Source organism: Camelus bactrianus, chromosome 17, assembly GCF_048773025.1.
Source record: "Camelus bactrianus isolate YW-2024 breed Bactrian camel chromosome 17, ASM4877302v1, whole genome shotgun sequence".
Lineage (NCBI taxonomy): Eukaryota > Metazoa > Chordata > Mammalia > Artiodactyla > Camelidae > Camelus > Camelus bactrianus.
This window is the reverse complement of record NC_133555.1, coordinates 59,311,828-59,326,258: the sequence shown is the minus strand read 5'-3', so window position 1 is coordinate 59,326,258 and position 14,431 is coordinate 59,311,828.

Genomic DNA, 14,431 nt, shown 5'->3' with positions numbered 1-14,431 from the left:
CATCAACCACCCAAGGCCCACAGGCCAGTGGCTGGCAGCCTGGGATCACCCTGATCCATCGGGTCAGATGAGACACAGGGTGCGGGGATCAGGGTGCCAGGGCGGGAATTGGAATCGCTTTCAGCCCAGCCTGCCTCGCCCTGTAGCCTCAGACATTAACTATGAACGTGCACACTAGGCTGGATCCCCCACTGGTGGCAGTAGTCATCATTACTGGAGCCCGGATTTCCCCACCCCAACCACAGGGTGAGGGGTGAGGGATTCATCTCAGGGTAGGGTTGCAGTCAGAGTGAAAGGGATCCCATGGTGAGGGAGTATAGGTTGAGGAGCGTGGGGCCCGCTGAGAGTGGAACTGACCTGGCTGAGAGGTGAGGGGGATTGTTTCAGGATGTTGGGGGTCCTGTGGTTAGGCATGAGGGTGTAGGGGCCTTAGGTTAGGACCTAGCAGGACGGAGTGTCAGGGCACGGACCTCAGTGTGAGAAGAAGAAGCCCTGTCTTCAAGGTCTTGTGGGAGACTAGGCCTGGCCAGGGGTGGGAGGGTAGTAATAGGGAGGGGAGGGTGAGCAGGGGAAGTGGGGCTGGTGGGGTGTGGCCTGGCCCAGGACAGTCGTGGTTCTAATTCAGTGCCAGGACCCAGTCAGTGGCGGGGTGAAGGCTCTGGGGATGGAGACCCAGCGGGAAGAGCAGGAGGGGCCCCACCTGGCCCCTCCCAGCCCCAGTGGCCAGGTCCGGTAAAGCAGGAGACCCACCCGGGTGGTTTGTGCTGCAGGCGGGAGGAGGAGGGGCGTGCACGCACCGACGGACAGACTCGCAGACGCCAGAAGCCGCCCAGAACACGTGGAAGCTGGCGGGAGGCGGGTGCTCCTGGACCAGCTCCTGGAAGAGGAACACGGCCTGGGGTCTGGGCCGCTGCTTGCTCGCGGCTCGGCTGCCGCTGCCGGGCAGTTAAGGGGGCGCTGGTGGGGGCGCGCTGCTCGGGGAGCCAGTGGGTGAGGCGTGCGCTGTGCAGCTGAGGAGGCGCCCAGGGAGGGGTGCGGAGGTGAGGTCCCGGCCGTGCGTCCCGTTAGGACTCTTAGGCGGGACCCAGCCGCCGCTGTGGTTTGTGGTAACCCTGCTATTAGTAGTTCCTGAACCCCGCGTTTTTGCCGCCGCTTATACCCGGGTTTAGGAGAGCAGGTACAGCCCCGGGAGGTTGGAGGGCGCTGGACGGCTCCGGAGCATCTCTGACTGGTCCTCAGACCATGGCCTGCTCCTGGGAGGCGGGTGCGGTGTGGTCGCGGGGCCTCGGATGGAATGGAGGCTGCCCCATGAGAGCCCCTGGATTTGCTCCCATCTTTCCCACGGCCTGACCTTGGGGGTGGCCTGTAAAGCCCCAGGTTTGTGGGACTCATGTTACAAGTCAGTCTGCTCCTGGGAGGTGGGCTCGGTGCGATCAGTGTGCTGGGATGGCTGCAGAAGCAGTGGGAAATGATCACAACCCCCGCGCTCCATCAGGGCAGCCCCAATCCTGCCATCGCAGCCGCCGCCTTTCCCTGACAGCACAGCACCTGCCTTCCAGGAGCAGGCTGACCTGTAACCTGAGTTCCACAAAACTGGGGCAGCAGAGGCCAAGCTCAGGCCATGTGCTGGGGAGTTTGTAGCAAATCCACGGGCTCCCAATGGCAGACCCCAAACCTCGCCAATAACTTCGACCACACCGTGCCCTCCTACCAGAAGCAGGCTGACCTGCAGACCGTGCCTGGAGTAGCTGAGGACGAGCCCTGGACAGGCCGTGGGGGAGATGGGGACAAGTCGACCAGCTTGCCAGCTGTCTGCTCATTTCCCTGCCGCTGCCCCAGGTTCGTGGATCACTTATTTTCAAGTCAGTGGGTTCCTGAGAGGCAGGCGCGGTGCAGTCAGGTGGTGGGGGATTTGGGTAGGGGTGCTGCCCCAAGGGGAGCAGGTGGACTTGCTCCCATCTATCTCAGGGCCAGACCTGGGGACGGCCTCTGCTGCCCCAGGTTTGCAGGACACATGTCATGTCAGCCTGTCCCTGGGAGGAGGGCTCAGTGTACTCGAGGCAGCCTCAGTGGCTGACAAGGATTTTAGAAGTGGGCTCTAGCCCAGCATAACTAAATCCTTTCTTCTCTTGCTTCCTCAGTTGGTGGCTGTATCGGCTTTTCCATTATAGGTTATTGCTGGATAATGAACATAGGTTTCTGGGCTATACAGAAGAAACTTTATTTAAAATCTATTTTTCTATATAGTGGCTAACATTTGTAAATCTCAAACTCCCAAATTTATCCCTTCCCATCGCCTTTCCCTGGTAACCTTAAGATTGTTTACTAAGTCTGCAAGTCTGTTTCTGTTTTGTAGATGAGTTCACTGTCTTTTTCTTTCTTTTTTTAGATTGCACATATGAGTGGTAGCACTTGGTATTTTTCTGTTTCTGGCTGCTTTCACTTAGAATGACGATCTCTAGCTCCATCCATGTTGCTGCAAATGGTTTTATTTTGTCCTATTCATGGTACAGTAGTATTCCACTGTATAAATATGCCACAACTTCTTTATCCAGTCATCTGTTGCTACATTTAGCTTGCCTCCATGTCTCGGCTATTGTATACAGTGGTGCTATGAATACTGGGGTGCAGGTATCTTTTCACATTGGAGTTCTTTCCAATTATATACCCAGATGTGATATTGCTGGGTCATAGGGTAAGTCTACTTTTAGTTTTTTGAGGGATTTCCATGCTTTCCATAATGACTACACCAAATTGGATTCCCACCAGCAGTGTAAGAGGGTTCCCTTCCCTCTACAGCCTCTCTAGCATTTATCATTCATGAACTTCTGAGCGATGGCCATTCTGACTGGTGTGAGCTGATACCTCATTGTAGTTTTGATTTGAATTTCTCTGTTTATTAGTGATATCGAGCATTTTTTCATGTGCCTATTGGCCATTTGTGTCTTCATTGGAGAAATTCTTGTTTAGGTCTTCTACCTATTTTTGGATTGAGTTGTTTGTTTTTTTGTTATTAAGTTGTATGAGCTGTTTATATATTCTGAAAATTAAGGCTTTTTTAGTCGTATCATTTGCAAATATTTTCTCCCATTCGTAGGTTGTTGTTTCCTTTTGTTTTACTTATGGTTGCCTTTGCTGTGATGAAATTTATGAGTTTAATTACGTCCCATTTGTTTATTTTTTTCTCTTATTTCCATTGCCTGGGTAGATTGCCCTAGGAGAACGTTGCTAAGTTTTATGTCAGATAATGTTTTGCCTATGTTTTCTTTTAGGAGATTTATCATGTCTTGTCCATCTGCATCTTAAGCCTGTACTCTAGATCTGTGCTTCAATTTTGAATTTGAGCTTCTTAGAGAACACCTACTCTTAGCTTATATGTCAGATTCAACATGTCTAAAGCTGATTTCATAATCTTTTTTCTTGCAGCGTCTCCACTTATTCAGTGGGATAATCATTTTTCCGGTCTTGAATACCCAAAGGCTTGGAATGATCTTTGATTTATATTTCTCCCACCACTCTCCACATATTTTCGGCTTCTGGAACTGTATGATTTTGGTTTCAAGTGCCTATTCTGATTGCTGATACTTTGATGAAGAGCTTTCATCCCTGATACATGAATTTTTCCTTCTGCTGAATTCTTGGATATTCTCTCCCCCCCTTTCAGTCAACCTACAGTTTTGAAACTCCAACATCTAGAGTCAAGTCAAAGACTTACCACAACCAAATGTCAGCCAGGTAGTCTCGACCCTCCATCATTTTAGACTTACCTTATGTGTTCCAATCATTATGTGACTTAGCCTCCTAGGGTAACCTGTGCCTTATTAAAAACCAGGAGTCACCAGCATTTTCCTATCCAGTCCTCAGTTAAAACAGCTTAGAATTGCCCTGAGAACTAGTTGGAGCCCCACCCACTTCATAGAGTCTTCCCTATTTACTCCAAATACTTCTAGCTCCTCTCTGTATTCCTGCAGTGTTTATGATCGGTAGCCTGTAATCTTGGCTTTGAGTACTGACTTGGTACCATTCCCGGGTGGTTTCCAATGTATCTCCTCACTTAGCTGGTAACTGGAGAAGACTCCCTTTTTCAGCCTCCTTTATACCCCTCACCCTGCTTAGCATCGGGCAATAGCAGGCATCCAGGCAGTGCTTACCAACTTTACTTATTTGCAGGGGTGGTGGTGTGGATTATAGCTAATAACTATTAATTCAGTGTTGCAATTAAAAAAGAAAGCCAAGAAAATCCATAAAACTTTATCTCCATGTTCAGTTTAGTGCTTTACCTCAACAGTTTCCTTAACTCTGTGTTTACATTCACATAGTGTTCAGTGCTTGTACGGTTCCCTGAGGCAAGCAGGTGAGATATCATTATGTTTGACTTTCGCATTACATTTCATATTGGATATATTTGTGCAATGACAAAACCTTCTTTTATAAGTAAACAGCCGGAAGCCCAGAGAGACTAACAGCCTAACCAGGGTCACCTGGTTAGTGTTTGGCACAGACCAGGACCACGGTTCACATCTTCCAGCTTCTCCTCTTCCAGTGCCTTTTCATTCCAGTGCTGGGAAATGTAGCCCCATCAGCCAAACGTTCAAGTCACATTGCTGCCCCTTTACCTGCCAGTGATGGCAGTGCTACAAAAAGTGGTAAAGGAAAGGTCAGAAATAGGAGTGATAAAAGACATGGAAGTGCTGGAAATGGATCCTCAACCTCCTCCTCCCTATTTGAGTGCCTCACAAGTGTCCTACTCTGACAGTGCTGTTCATTGTTTATGACATAGTCTTTAAAATCAGACTGATTTTTTATAGGACATGCTTTTATCCTGGTCCCTTTCCTGCTAGTAGTCACTGTCATGGGTAGAAAGTGCCTGACTGTGCTGTTTGTCACGTAGGTGGGAGGGAAAGTGGGAGAGGGAGCAGGTTGAACTGAAGCCGAGCTTTTTACAGCTCTGTTGTTCTAGGACCAGAGCAGTTCCACTCTTCCTTTCATCACCTTTCCACCTCCGAGTCCCAGCCACCCACTCCTGCCTGCTTCCCCACATGCCACATCCTGGGGGAGGACAGGGTGGTGGGCAATGCCCTCTCTGCCCTCCGCTTTGGGAGGTGAAGGAGTCTGCTTTAACTTTTGAGCTGTTTTGGTAATTGGGCTTTTCCAGCTTTTCTAGACATCTCCTATCTAGCTCTGAGAAATTGGAGATGTAACTTAACCATACATGGACTCTACTAATGTATTCAGTGACATTAATGTGATGTTGTCTGTAAGGTGTTCTGTGACTGGATAGGAGGTTTTTTATCTCACAGGATGCTTCACATCCAATTCTAAAGACCAACAGGGTGCAGGTGTAATTCAAGTTCTTACATGTCTGTAAGGCAGACATGAACATTATTTGGTAATATGACCATATGTTCATTGATTACGGTTAGTCCGCCGGCTCTGTATCTAATAAAAGTTTAAATTCCAAACGCTTGAAGAAAATTTGCGGAACATGTCTTTTTGCCTGTAAGTAGTTGCAAAAACTGAAATCACATCTCGACCACAGGCCACAGTGTTTTCCAGTAGAGAAAGCCCTCTACTTTTACAATCTGTAAGTAATGCAGTGGTTCTTTGGGTGAGCTGAGGGATACCAGAGTATTTTGTTGGAAAACTAGAGTGGCATGACAAGTGTTCTCGGACTGGTTACAGTTGAACCTCTACTTCCTATATCCTGGACTGATTACAGAGGCAATGTTAGTGCAGTAACCAGCTCCTGAATGCAAGTGTAGCTAGGAAGACAACAGAGAAAATACAAGGGATATAAAGTAATGGAGGGACTTCATAGCAGTACAAATGGTGACTTTGACACCACCAGCTGCTGACGTGGACTTGGCAGGAAGTTGTGAGAAGTGGTGAGTGTCTTTGCAAGCAGGATTGTCCTGCATGCCCTGCAGCTTTTGGGGTGAACAGGCAAAGGGGAGAGCAGATATGGTGGCCACCCTGGGGCTATTTGTGTCTTGAATGTGAAAATATCTGGTCCCTTGTTCAATTTTGCAGCCACAACTTCACATGACTCAGGGCATAATTTCCACCAGAAAACCATAAAAACATAAAGAACCTCTGTTTCCCAAAGTGTTTGTCCTCGATCTGAGATGATTGTCCTGTGGTGGGAGGTAAGTGGGCGGTGGGGCCTGTTACATCACCCCCTTTCACTAAAAGTCTACCTCACTGTTTTTCACCCCACTCCTAGTGTTGCTGTCATTCTATTACACCTAGACCTGTGAGACGGGCTTGCTTGAATCCTCACGTGAAGAGGGACGGTTATGTGCAGTTTTAAAAAATTGCTTGGGTCATGGGGTCCTTTGTTCTCTCCATTGGAAATCACTCTTCCAGAGCAAATAGTATGCATCTATAGAAACTACATTTTTTGTAAGATGTCTTCAGAAGTTTTGCAGTAGGTTTAAATATTTGCTTGGTGATGGCGTCTTGATTGAAGGTGCAACCCTCACTAGGGGCTTTGTTTGCTTCCTGTCTGAGATTTCCTTTACTGACAGTAGAGTGTTCTTAGGCAGAGTTAGAAAGTTACCTGGTCTGAGAAGCCGAATTTGCCCACAGCTGGGAATTGGCAGAAGAGTCAGTTATGGAAGGAAGGCTTTAGGATTATCTGGAAGCAGAGTTCTGGGATCCAAACCCTGGGAAACCTCAGCTTTTGTAGAGTATGTTCTGTAACAAAAGGCTATTGGATAATTTTAACACTTGTTATGGGATGTAGAGTTGGGGAAAGACTTAAAAGTGAAGTAACCTTAAAAGAGAATCTCCAAATATTTTAAAGAAGACAGTTCTCAGAATGAGAGCTTTTCTGGAAAAGACTAGTTCTTCACTTCACAGGGGAAGCAGGGAGCAGGTGTAACTGCACTTACGGTAACTTAGAAGGTAAACTTCACCCTCCCACTTAGCTGTGTCCTGGTGTCTGTTCATCTTCCACATCTGTAGTTTTAGACATGACGTGACATTTTCTGGTACTGCATTCTGCTTCTGAGTGAGAGACTGACACAAAGTCACATAGCAACTGAAAAATTGCGCTAAGGGCTTTATTGTTAAAAATGTGGACCTGTGGCAGGGTGCTGCATTTGCAGGTGACTTTCGGTACAGAGAACACTTAAAATAATGCAGTGTTATTTCTTTTTTTATTCCTTTAAGCCTTTGAATAGAAGGTTTTCTTTGCAGAATTTCTGGAGTACATCAGAACAAGCAGGAACTAAAAATAGCTTTAAGAATGTACCAGTATAGACGTTGCTTATAGTATGGCATCTGTCTTAAAGTTAATTCTTTAAAGCAGGAAGTTGTAACTCTGAATTTCTTAAGCAAATATAAACATTCTTGACTCTTAATGACATTCTTTGTGCGGTGAAGCTGCTTTTGCTTCCATTCTGAACATTGAAAGGCCTTCTATGATACTTCTACCAGTCCTCAATATTTTATTTTCCCTCTGTTGTGAACTTGTTATTAAACTTGAAGCAGATATAAATACCATTAACTTGCTACATATGTAGATATTCAGTGTTACAAAGTCAGAAAGTTTGTGTACATCACACGTATCTACATAATTCCCCCCTTTCCAACTGTGTTCCTTATGAAAGGATGGTGGGAAATGGCATTATGGGGATATGTCTTACACTACACAGTGTTTCCCCTGTTCCCTTTATCAGATCTGGATGTTCTTTCATCTTTCGGTTTCTAGACGTACTAGCTCTTTTTCTTAAGCGAGGTGTAACTCATCCCCCTGCACACACACACATGCGTGTACACACACACACACACACACATTCTGCCGTAGGGAGTAGCGTGCACCATCCCATTCTCCCACTCCAGCTCTGATCCCACCCACTGGAGGCAGCGTCTTGCACGAATTCATTTGTAAGTTCCATATTAAAACTCGAGTGGTCGGGAAATAGGACTGATATCCACACCTAGTAGGCAGGCCCTCAAGGATAACTTCTATGGTTAATGCCAGGTTATCTTAATGTTTGAGTACCTGGGTTTCATGTCTTCCTGTACCACCTGTTGACCGATGATTCCCACATTTCTGTCTCCCGCTAGACTTTTTCTCTCCAACTCTGGACTCTTGCAATCTTCTGTTGATTTGACATCTTCACTTGGAACTCTAATATCTTAAGACCAACATGTGTTAAAACAGCTCTTGGTCCTCCTACCCCCCAAACTGGTTCTTTCTGCAGCCTCCCCTATTCAGTTAGTGGGAACTTAATCCTTCCAGATGCTTGGGTCAAAAATCTTGGAGTTATTCTGACTTTCACTGACATACCACTAGAATTCTGTCTATAGATCTGGTTTAACACTGCCTTTAAAACATACCCAGAGCCCAGCCACTTCTCACCATGGCTCCTGCCTCCACTGCTGCTTCCCTGCCCTGAGCCACTATCCTCTTCTCCTGCACAGCCCTTCTCAATGGCTTCCCTCTTTTAATCTCTGAACCATTTTGACTATTCTCACCTGGCACTCAAGTGAGCCTTGAATACCTAAGTTAGATTGTGTCGTCCTTCCGCAGTGCCTCCCCATTTCACTCCAGGTAAAAGCCACAGTCCTTACAACGTCCTCCAAGGCCGTACAGGATCTGCACTGACCCTTCTCCGCAGCTCCAGCGGTGCCCCCATTCTGGAACATGCAAGGTGCGTGCTGGCCTTGGTGATGGTTATTAAGTCCACCTGGGACTTCTCACCTCCTAGTCCTAGTCCTAACCTCAGTCCTCTGTGTGGCCTGCTCTGGTATTTAATACAGCATCACCCTTATCCCATACTCTCAACCCTATTTACCTTGCCCTTTTTTCTTTTTTCCATGGTTCCTCTTTCCTAACATGCCACTTCCTCTGCTGCTCTGTTGTGTGAATTGTCATCTCCAACCCCCACCCCAGCTAAACCCCAACCAAGCTCCATGAGGACAGGACTTTTGTTTTGTTTATTGATCTATTCCAAGTGCCTAGACTAGTCCTGGGTACATAGTAAGGAGTCAAAAATTATTTGCTGAATAAATTAAAAGACTATTTTAAAACTGAATCATCCTTTCAGGAAAGGGTGAGGAAAGGAAGCTGCATGAAGGAAAATGGTGCAGTAAATAATGATATTTGCCTCTTGTTCTTTGTGTGATATATATGTGTTTTAGTCTTAATTTGGTATCCCAGTTTCTTAATTTAATAGCTGTATTAAGGTGCAATTTACAGGCCATAAAATTCACACATTATAATTGTTCAAGTCAGCCATTTTAGCTATTTCTAGAGTTGTGCAAATGTGTCCCCAAAATGTCCCCTTGTGTCCATCCATATGCAGTTCGCCCTCCCCTCAGTGGTACCCTGATATTATATCTTTTTGTTTTTTTGGCAATCACATCTCAAAAGAATAATTTACACAGGAGTACTAATATAGCTTTGCACTTTTAGAAATGACACACTTAAATATGAAATCAGCAGTCATTGCTGAATGTAGGTAGCAGTATCAGACATTGGTGAGAAGAATGGACTTGAGTGTCACACTGGCTGCAGTCTTACCCAGCTCCACCATTTACCAAGTTACCCAAATTATTTTCTGCCCCAAGCTTTTTATCTGTTATATGGGGGTATTAATAGCAGCTTACAGAGTTGTGAGGATTAAGAAAACAGGGAAACAAAATTTACTATAGTGGCCAGCTTATGTTAGTACTTAAAAAATAGCCTTGCAGATAGACAGCAAAATTCAAATCAGTTTCTAAAGTATGTGTAATATATGATCTAGTTCCTACCTGGTTTGTAAACACGTATGCTTACTGCAGAATGTAAAAGCAGGCTAATATCCAACAGAAAAGATCATTTCTCAGCATTTCTTTCAAAGGTAGTTGCAAAATCATTTTTACTAAATTTTCTGTGCCCATCTCTGACAGAGCTTTGACAGCAGGGAGGTAATTATCTACTTTTCTGTTAAAATCATGCTGACCATCAGAAAGTGTTCTGAATTATATTTTAGCCTTTATGTTGGGAAATACTGTGAGACTTCTTCAAAATTAATGGGGGGACGGGCATTCATTGTAGCTCTTGTAGTCTGATAAGCCTGCACTAAATTATCATTTTTAAACTTTTAATTAAAATTAGTTAATTAATTTTTTGCAGGGGGGTTGTAATTAGATTTTTATTTATTCATTTTATTTTTAGAAGAAGTACTGGGGATTGAACCCAGGCCCTTGTGCACGCTAAGAATATGATCTTTCACTTGAGCTATACCCTCCCCCCTAAATTATCTTTAATAAGGTCTTTTTCTCTGTTTTGTTATTTTCTTTTATGTACAGATGCACAAAGCAGGGTCATCAGAATCCTCTCAATTCCAAAGATGATAATAGTGAAAAATATTGCACAGTGACAGTGAATCCTTGGCATATGAAGAAAGATTGTAAAGTCCTGAATGAATTAAGAAGTTATTGTTAAATTAACATACATGTAACCATGGCTCTCTTACCTTTATTTTTCACCTTATAATGAAGATACTCCACACCCGTCAAGGTTGCTTTGTTTGATACAGGGAATATCTAAAGCCTTTTCTGCAAGTTTTTTAAATAAGTAAGAGCAGGTAATTTATCAGAAGTGGAAATGGTGTAATCTGCTCTGTCTAGTACGGTAGCCACCGACCACATGTGGCTATTGTGAATTGAGATGTTTTATAAGTGCAAAATATGTAATAGATTTTCAAGACTTCATACAACAAAAATAATGTAAAATATTTTTTAATAAGTTTTAAAAGTGTTTATCACACTTTTTAAATGATAGTATATTGGATATTTTGAGATAAATATAATTATTACTGGAATTAATTTCACTTGTTCCTTTTTATTTTCCAAATGGGATTATTGGAAATTGTGATTTGCACTATGTTTCTATTGACAGTGCTGGCTTGTAAATTATTGCAAATAATATGAAAAGAAAACTTTGATTAAAAATTTTGTAATTGAGTAGTTGATTTACATCCTAGTATTTTCAGGTGTACAACACAGAGGCTCAACATTTTTATAGATTATATTCCATTTAAAGTCACCATAAAATAATGGCTATATTTCCCTGTGCTGTATGATGCAGCCCTGTAACCTATCCATTATATACGTAGTAATTTTTACCTCTCAATCCCCTACTCCCTTCCTGCCTCCCCTCTCCTCCTTCTCCCCATCGGTAACCACCAGTCTGTTCTGTGTACCTGTGAGTCTATTTCTGTTTTATTATAGTCATTAATTTGTTTTATTTTTTAGATATACATATAAGTTAATACATAGAATAATTGTTTTTCTTTCTCTGACTTATTTCACTTAGCATAATACCCTGTAGGTCCATCCATGTTATTGCAAATGGCATTAATTTATCTTTTATGGGTGAGCAGTATTCCATTGTGTGTGTGTGTGTGCGTGTGTATATATGTGTGTTTATATATATGTATATATACATATTTATATAATATACCACACCTTCATTATCCAGTCATCTGTCAGTGAACATTTGGGTTGTTTCAGTGTCTTGGCTATTGTAAATAGTGCTGCTGTGAACATTGGGGTGCATGTGTCTTTTTGAATTATATTCTTCTCCAGACATATACCCATGAATGGGATTGCTGGATGACATGGAAATCTATTTTTAGTTTCTTAAGGAACCTCTATACTGTCCTCCATAGTGGCTGCACCAATTTACATTCCCACCAACTGAGTAGGAGGGTTCCTTTTTCTCTTAAAAGGTCAAAAATTCTCTACATTTATATACTTACCTTACAGTTTAGGACACAATTTGGCAAAAGCCAGATAGAATTTAATAGCAGTTAATACAGTATTTTTTTTTAAATGGCCATGCATTATGGATAGATATGTTACTGATGAGTTGGTTCTCTATTTTTGTAGATGCAGAAGTTTTTATAGCTTCACAGACATTTCAGACTTGCAGAGAGAAAAATTTCTTTACATTTTGCTGAACTTGTCCGGGTGGCTTTATCGAATTTGGTCCAGGCCTGCAGAGGTAAATACATCCAAACCTGAACCATTTGAATGTCTGCAAGATTTTAAGAGTCTAGAATGTCAGATCTGGTCTATAACTCTGGTGAATGACATCAGTGAGTGGACTCAAGAAAACTCCATTTGAGTCCAAAACTTTTCAAAAGCCAAAAAAGGCTTTGAAATTGTGGCAAAGCCAGAGAGTTTTGTGCTCCACATATGGCCACAAACACATGGGGACAACCACAGGCCTTCTGGAGTGCCAAGGGAATTCCATGTGGGAGTCCAGCACTCACAGGAATCCAACAAATCTCTGCCTGCCAGAGCACCTTCATTGCTACTGTGCTGTTTTGAGCAAATGTCTTTTCATCAGGTTCAAATTGGTTTGTTGTTATTTTTGCATAAAAAAATCAAACAACTTCTTGTTCCCTTGGTGAAAGTAAAAGCCTAACATTTTCTGGTTTCTTTTGACAGAGAAAACATGAGCCTATGAATCCAACATCATCTATGATGGTCTGCAGCTGGGAACAACCAGATCAGTGTCAGTCCCTTTGCAGCCATTGGTTGGGAGCATGCATATTACCTGGAATGGTATTTGAAACATGTCACACTAGCCGTGGCTTTGCTGTGGGCTGGGAGGCGAGTAAGTCAGAATCTGCATTATGGAATGTATGTTTCAGATCCAAAGCTAGGAGATCTTTTCTAATAGCCAGAGAATGTAGTCATAAATATATCTATTAATTATGCAAGAACCTTTTTAAAGATTTTTTTATTATAAAAATTTACCCCCAGAAATTGAAAATGAAAGAACAGTGGAATTAAAAATCATCTGTACCTTAATTATACATTAAGAATCTTAAAATCCTTCTAAACTTTTTTTATTCAAATGTAGGTATTTTTCCCTTCCAAGAAGGAAAATTATTATTTCATATTTTTTTTGCTTTTTCCTTTTATTATATATTCCATATCAATAAATATAATTCTTTTAAATCCCTTTTAATGGCCGTTTAACACTATATTGAACAGATATGTATTTAGTCCTAGGTCTCAGAAATTTAAATATTTGTCATTACAATACCACTGCAAAGAATATTTTGGTGTTTCTATTTTTAGTTACTAATTTGGACTAAAAATTAAGAAGTTTGCTTTTCTTCATCTAAAACATTGGTTATTTTATGAATGAACTGGAAGGATTTTAAATAACTTTTCAGTAATTTCAACAAAGAAATTATCTTTAAGGCAAATATGTATGATTGTTTGCAAATCTACTTTTATTATATCTTCACTTTTACCAGTGTCATATGTGTGTGTGCTTGCACAAGTGCTTTAACTACCAGCAACGTAAGAAAAACCTGTGTACTAAAAATGTGAAAATTGTTTCCTGCTTTGTGTTTTCATTCTCCCAATATAGGTTTTGGATGACAAGCTTGTATTTGCAAAAGTACACACCCTGTGGGAGGTGCTCTGCACATACGTTGAGATACTGCACATAAAATTGCCTCTGAAGCCCAATGATCTGAAAACCCGGTCCTCAGCCTTTGATAATTTCAGCTGTTATCTGAAAGTCCCCCAAGTGGATGAAAGTATCATCAAGCTGGAGCAAGAGTTTTTCATTTCCCTATTTGAGAAGAGCTGCGTGAATGACTTTTATATTCAGGATAGAGATACATTCTTCAATCCAGCCACCAGAAGCTGCATTGTAAGTCTAAACCGAGTTTAGCAGCTGTCTTGGGGGTGATTTAGAGCCTGCTGTTGAATTATCAGTGATTTGGTTTGGTTGGTTTGGTTTGGTTTTTAAAAGCTGCCCATAAAAAGAAAAAAAGAGAAAGAAAAGAAATATGCCTAGAGATTCCTGTTAGGATAATAAACAGTGGCTGGTTAGTTACCCTGTATAAACCACACACTCTCTTAGAATCTTTTTAGGTTTACTTCATCCTTTCTCAGATCAAGTACCAACTAAGGGATAGTGTTAAAAAAATTCGGGATTAACAGGCTTGTGAGCTCTGGGATCTGCAAGGCAGCTTTCCCTCCCCATGGTGTAAGTCAAATGGCAGAAATGAAATAAAGCACGTCATGTATCCTCCGGTGTTAACAGGAAAAGGCTAATATTCTTGACCTTGTTTCTTCCTGGGTAAAATGAAGACAATATGTCAGGAGGTGAGACGCTCACTTAGGGCAAGAACCATGTTGTTTTTTTCATTGCTAAATCCCAGGCACCGGGAAGGCTGAGTTTAATAAGTGAATGGATGAAGTGTAGTTCCCCCAGAGTTACCATGTGGGGCAGTGCGGATTAGCAGCTAAGAGCATAGACTCGAGAGGGGAGGGTACAGCTCAAGTGATGGTGTGCATGCTTAGCACGCATAAGGTCCTGGGTTCAGCCCCCAACACCTCCTCTAAAATAAACCAATAACCCTAATTACCTCCCCACCCCCCACTATAATTACCTTATTATCTC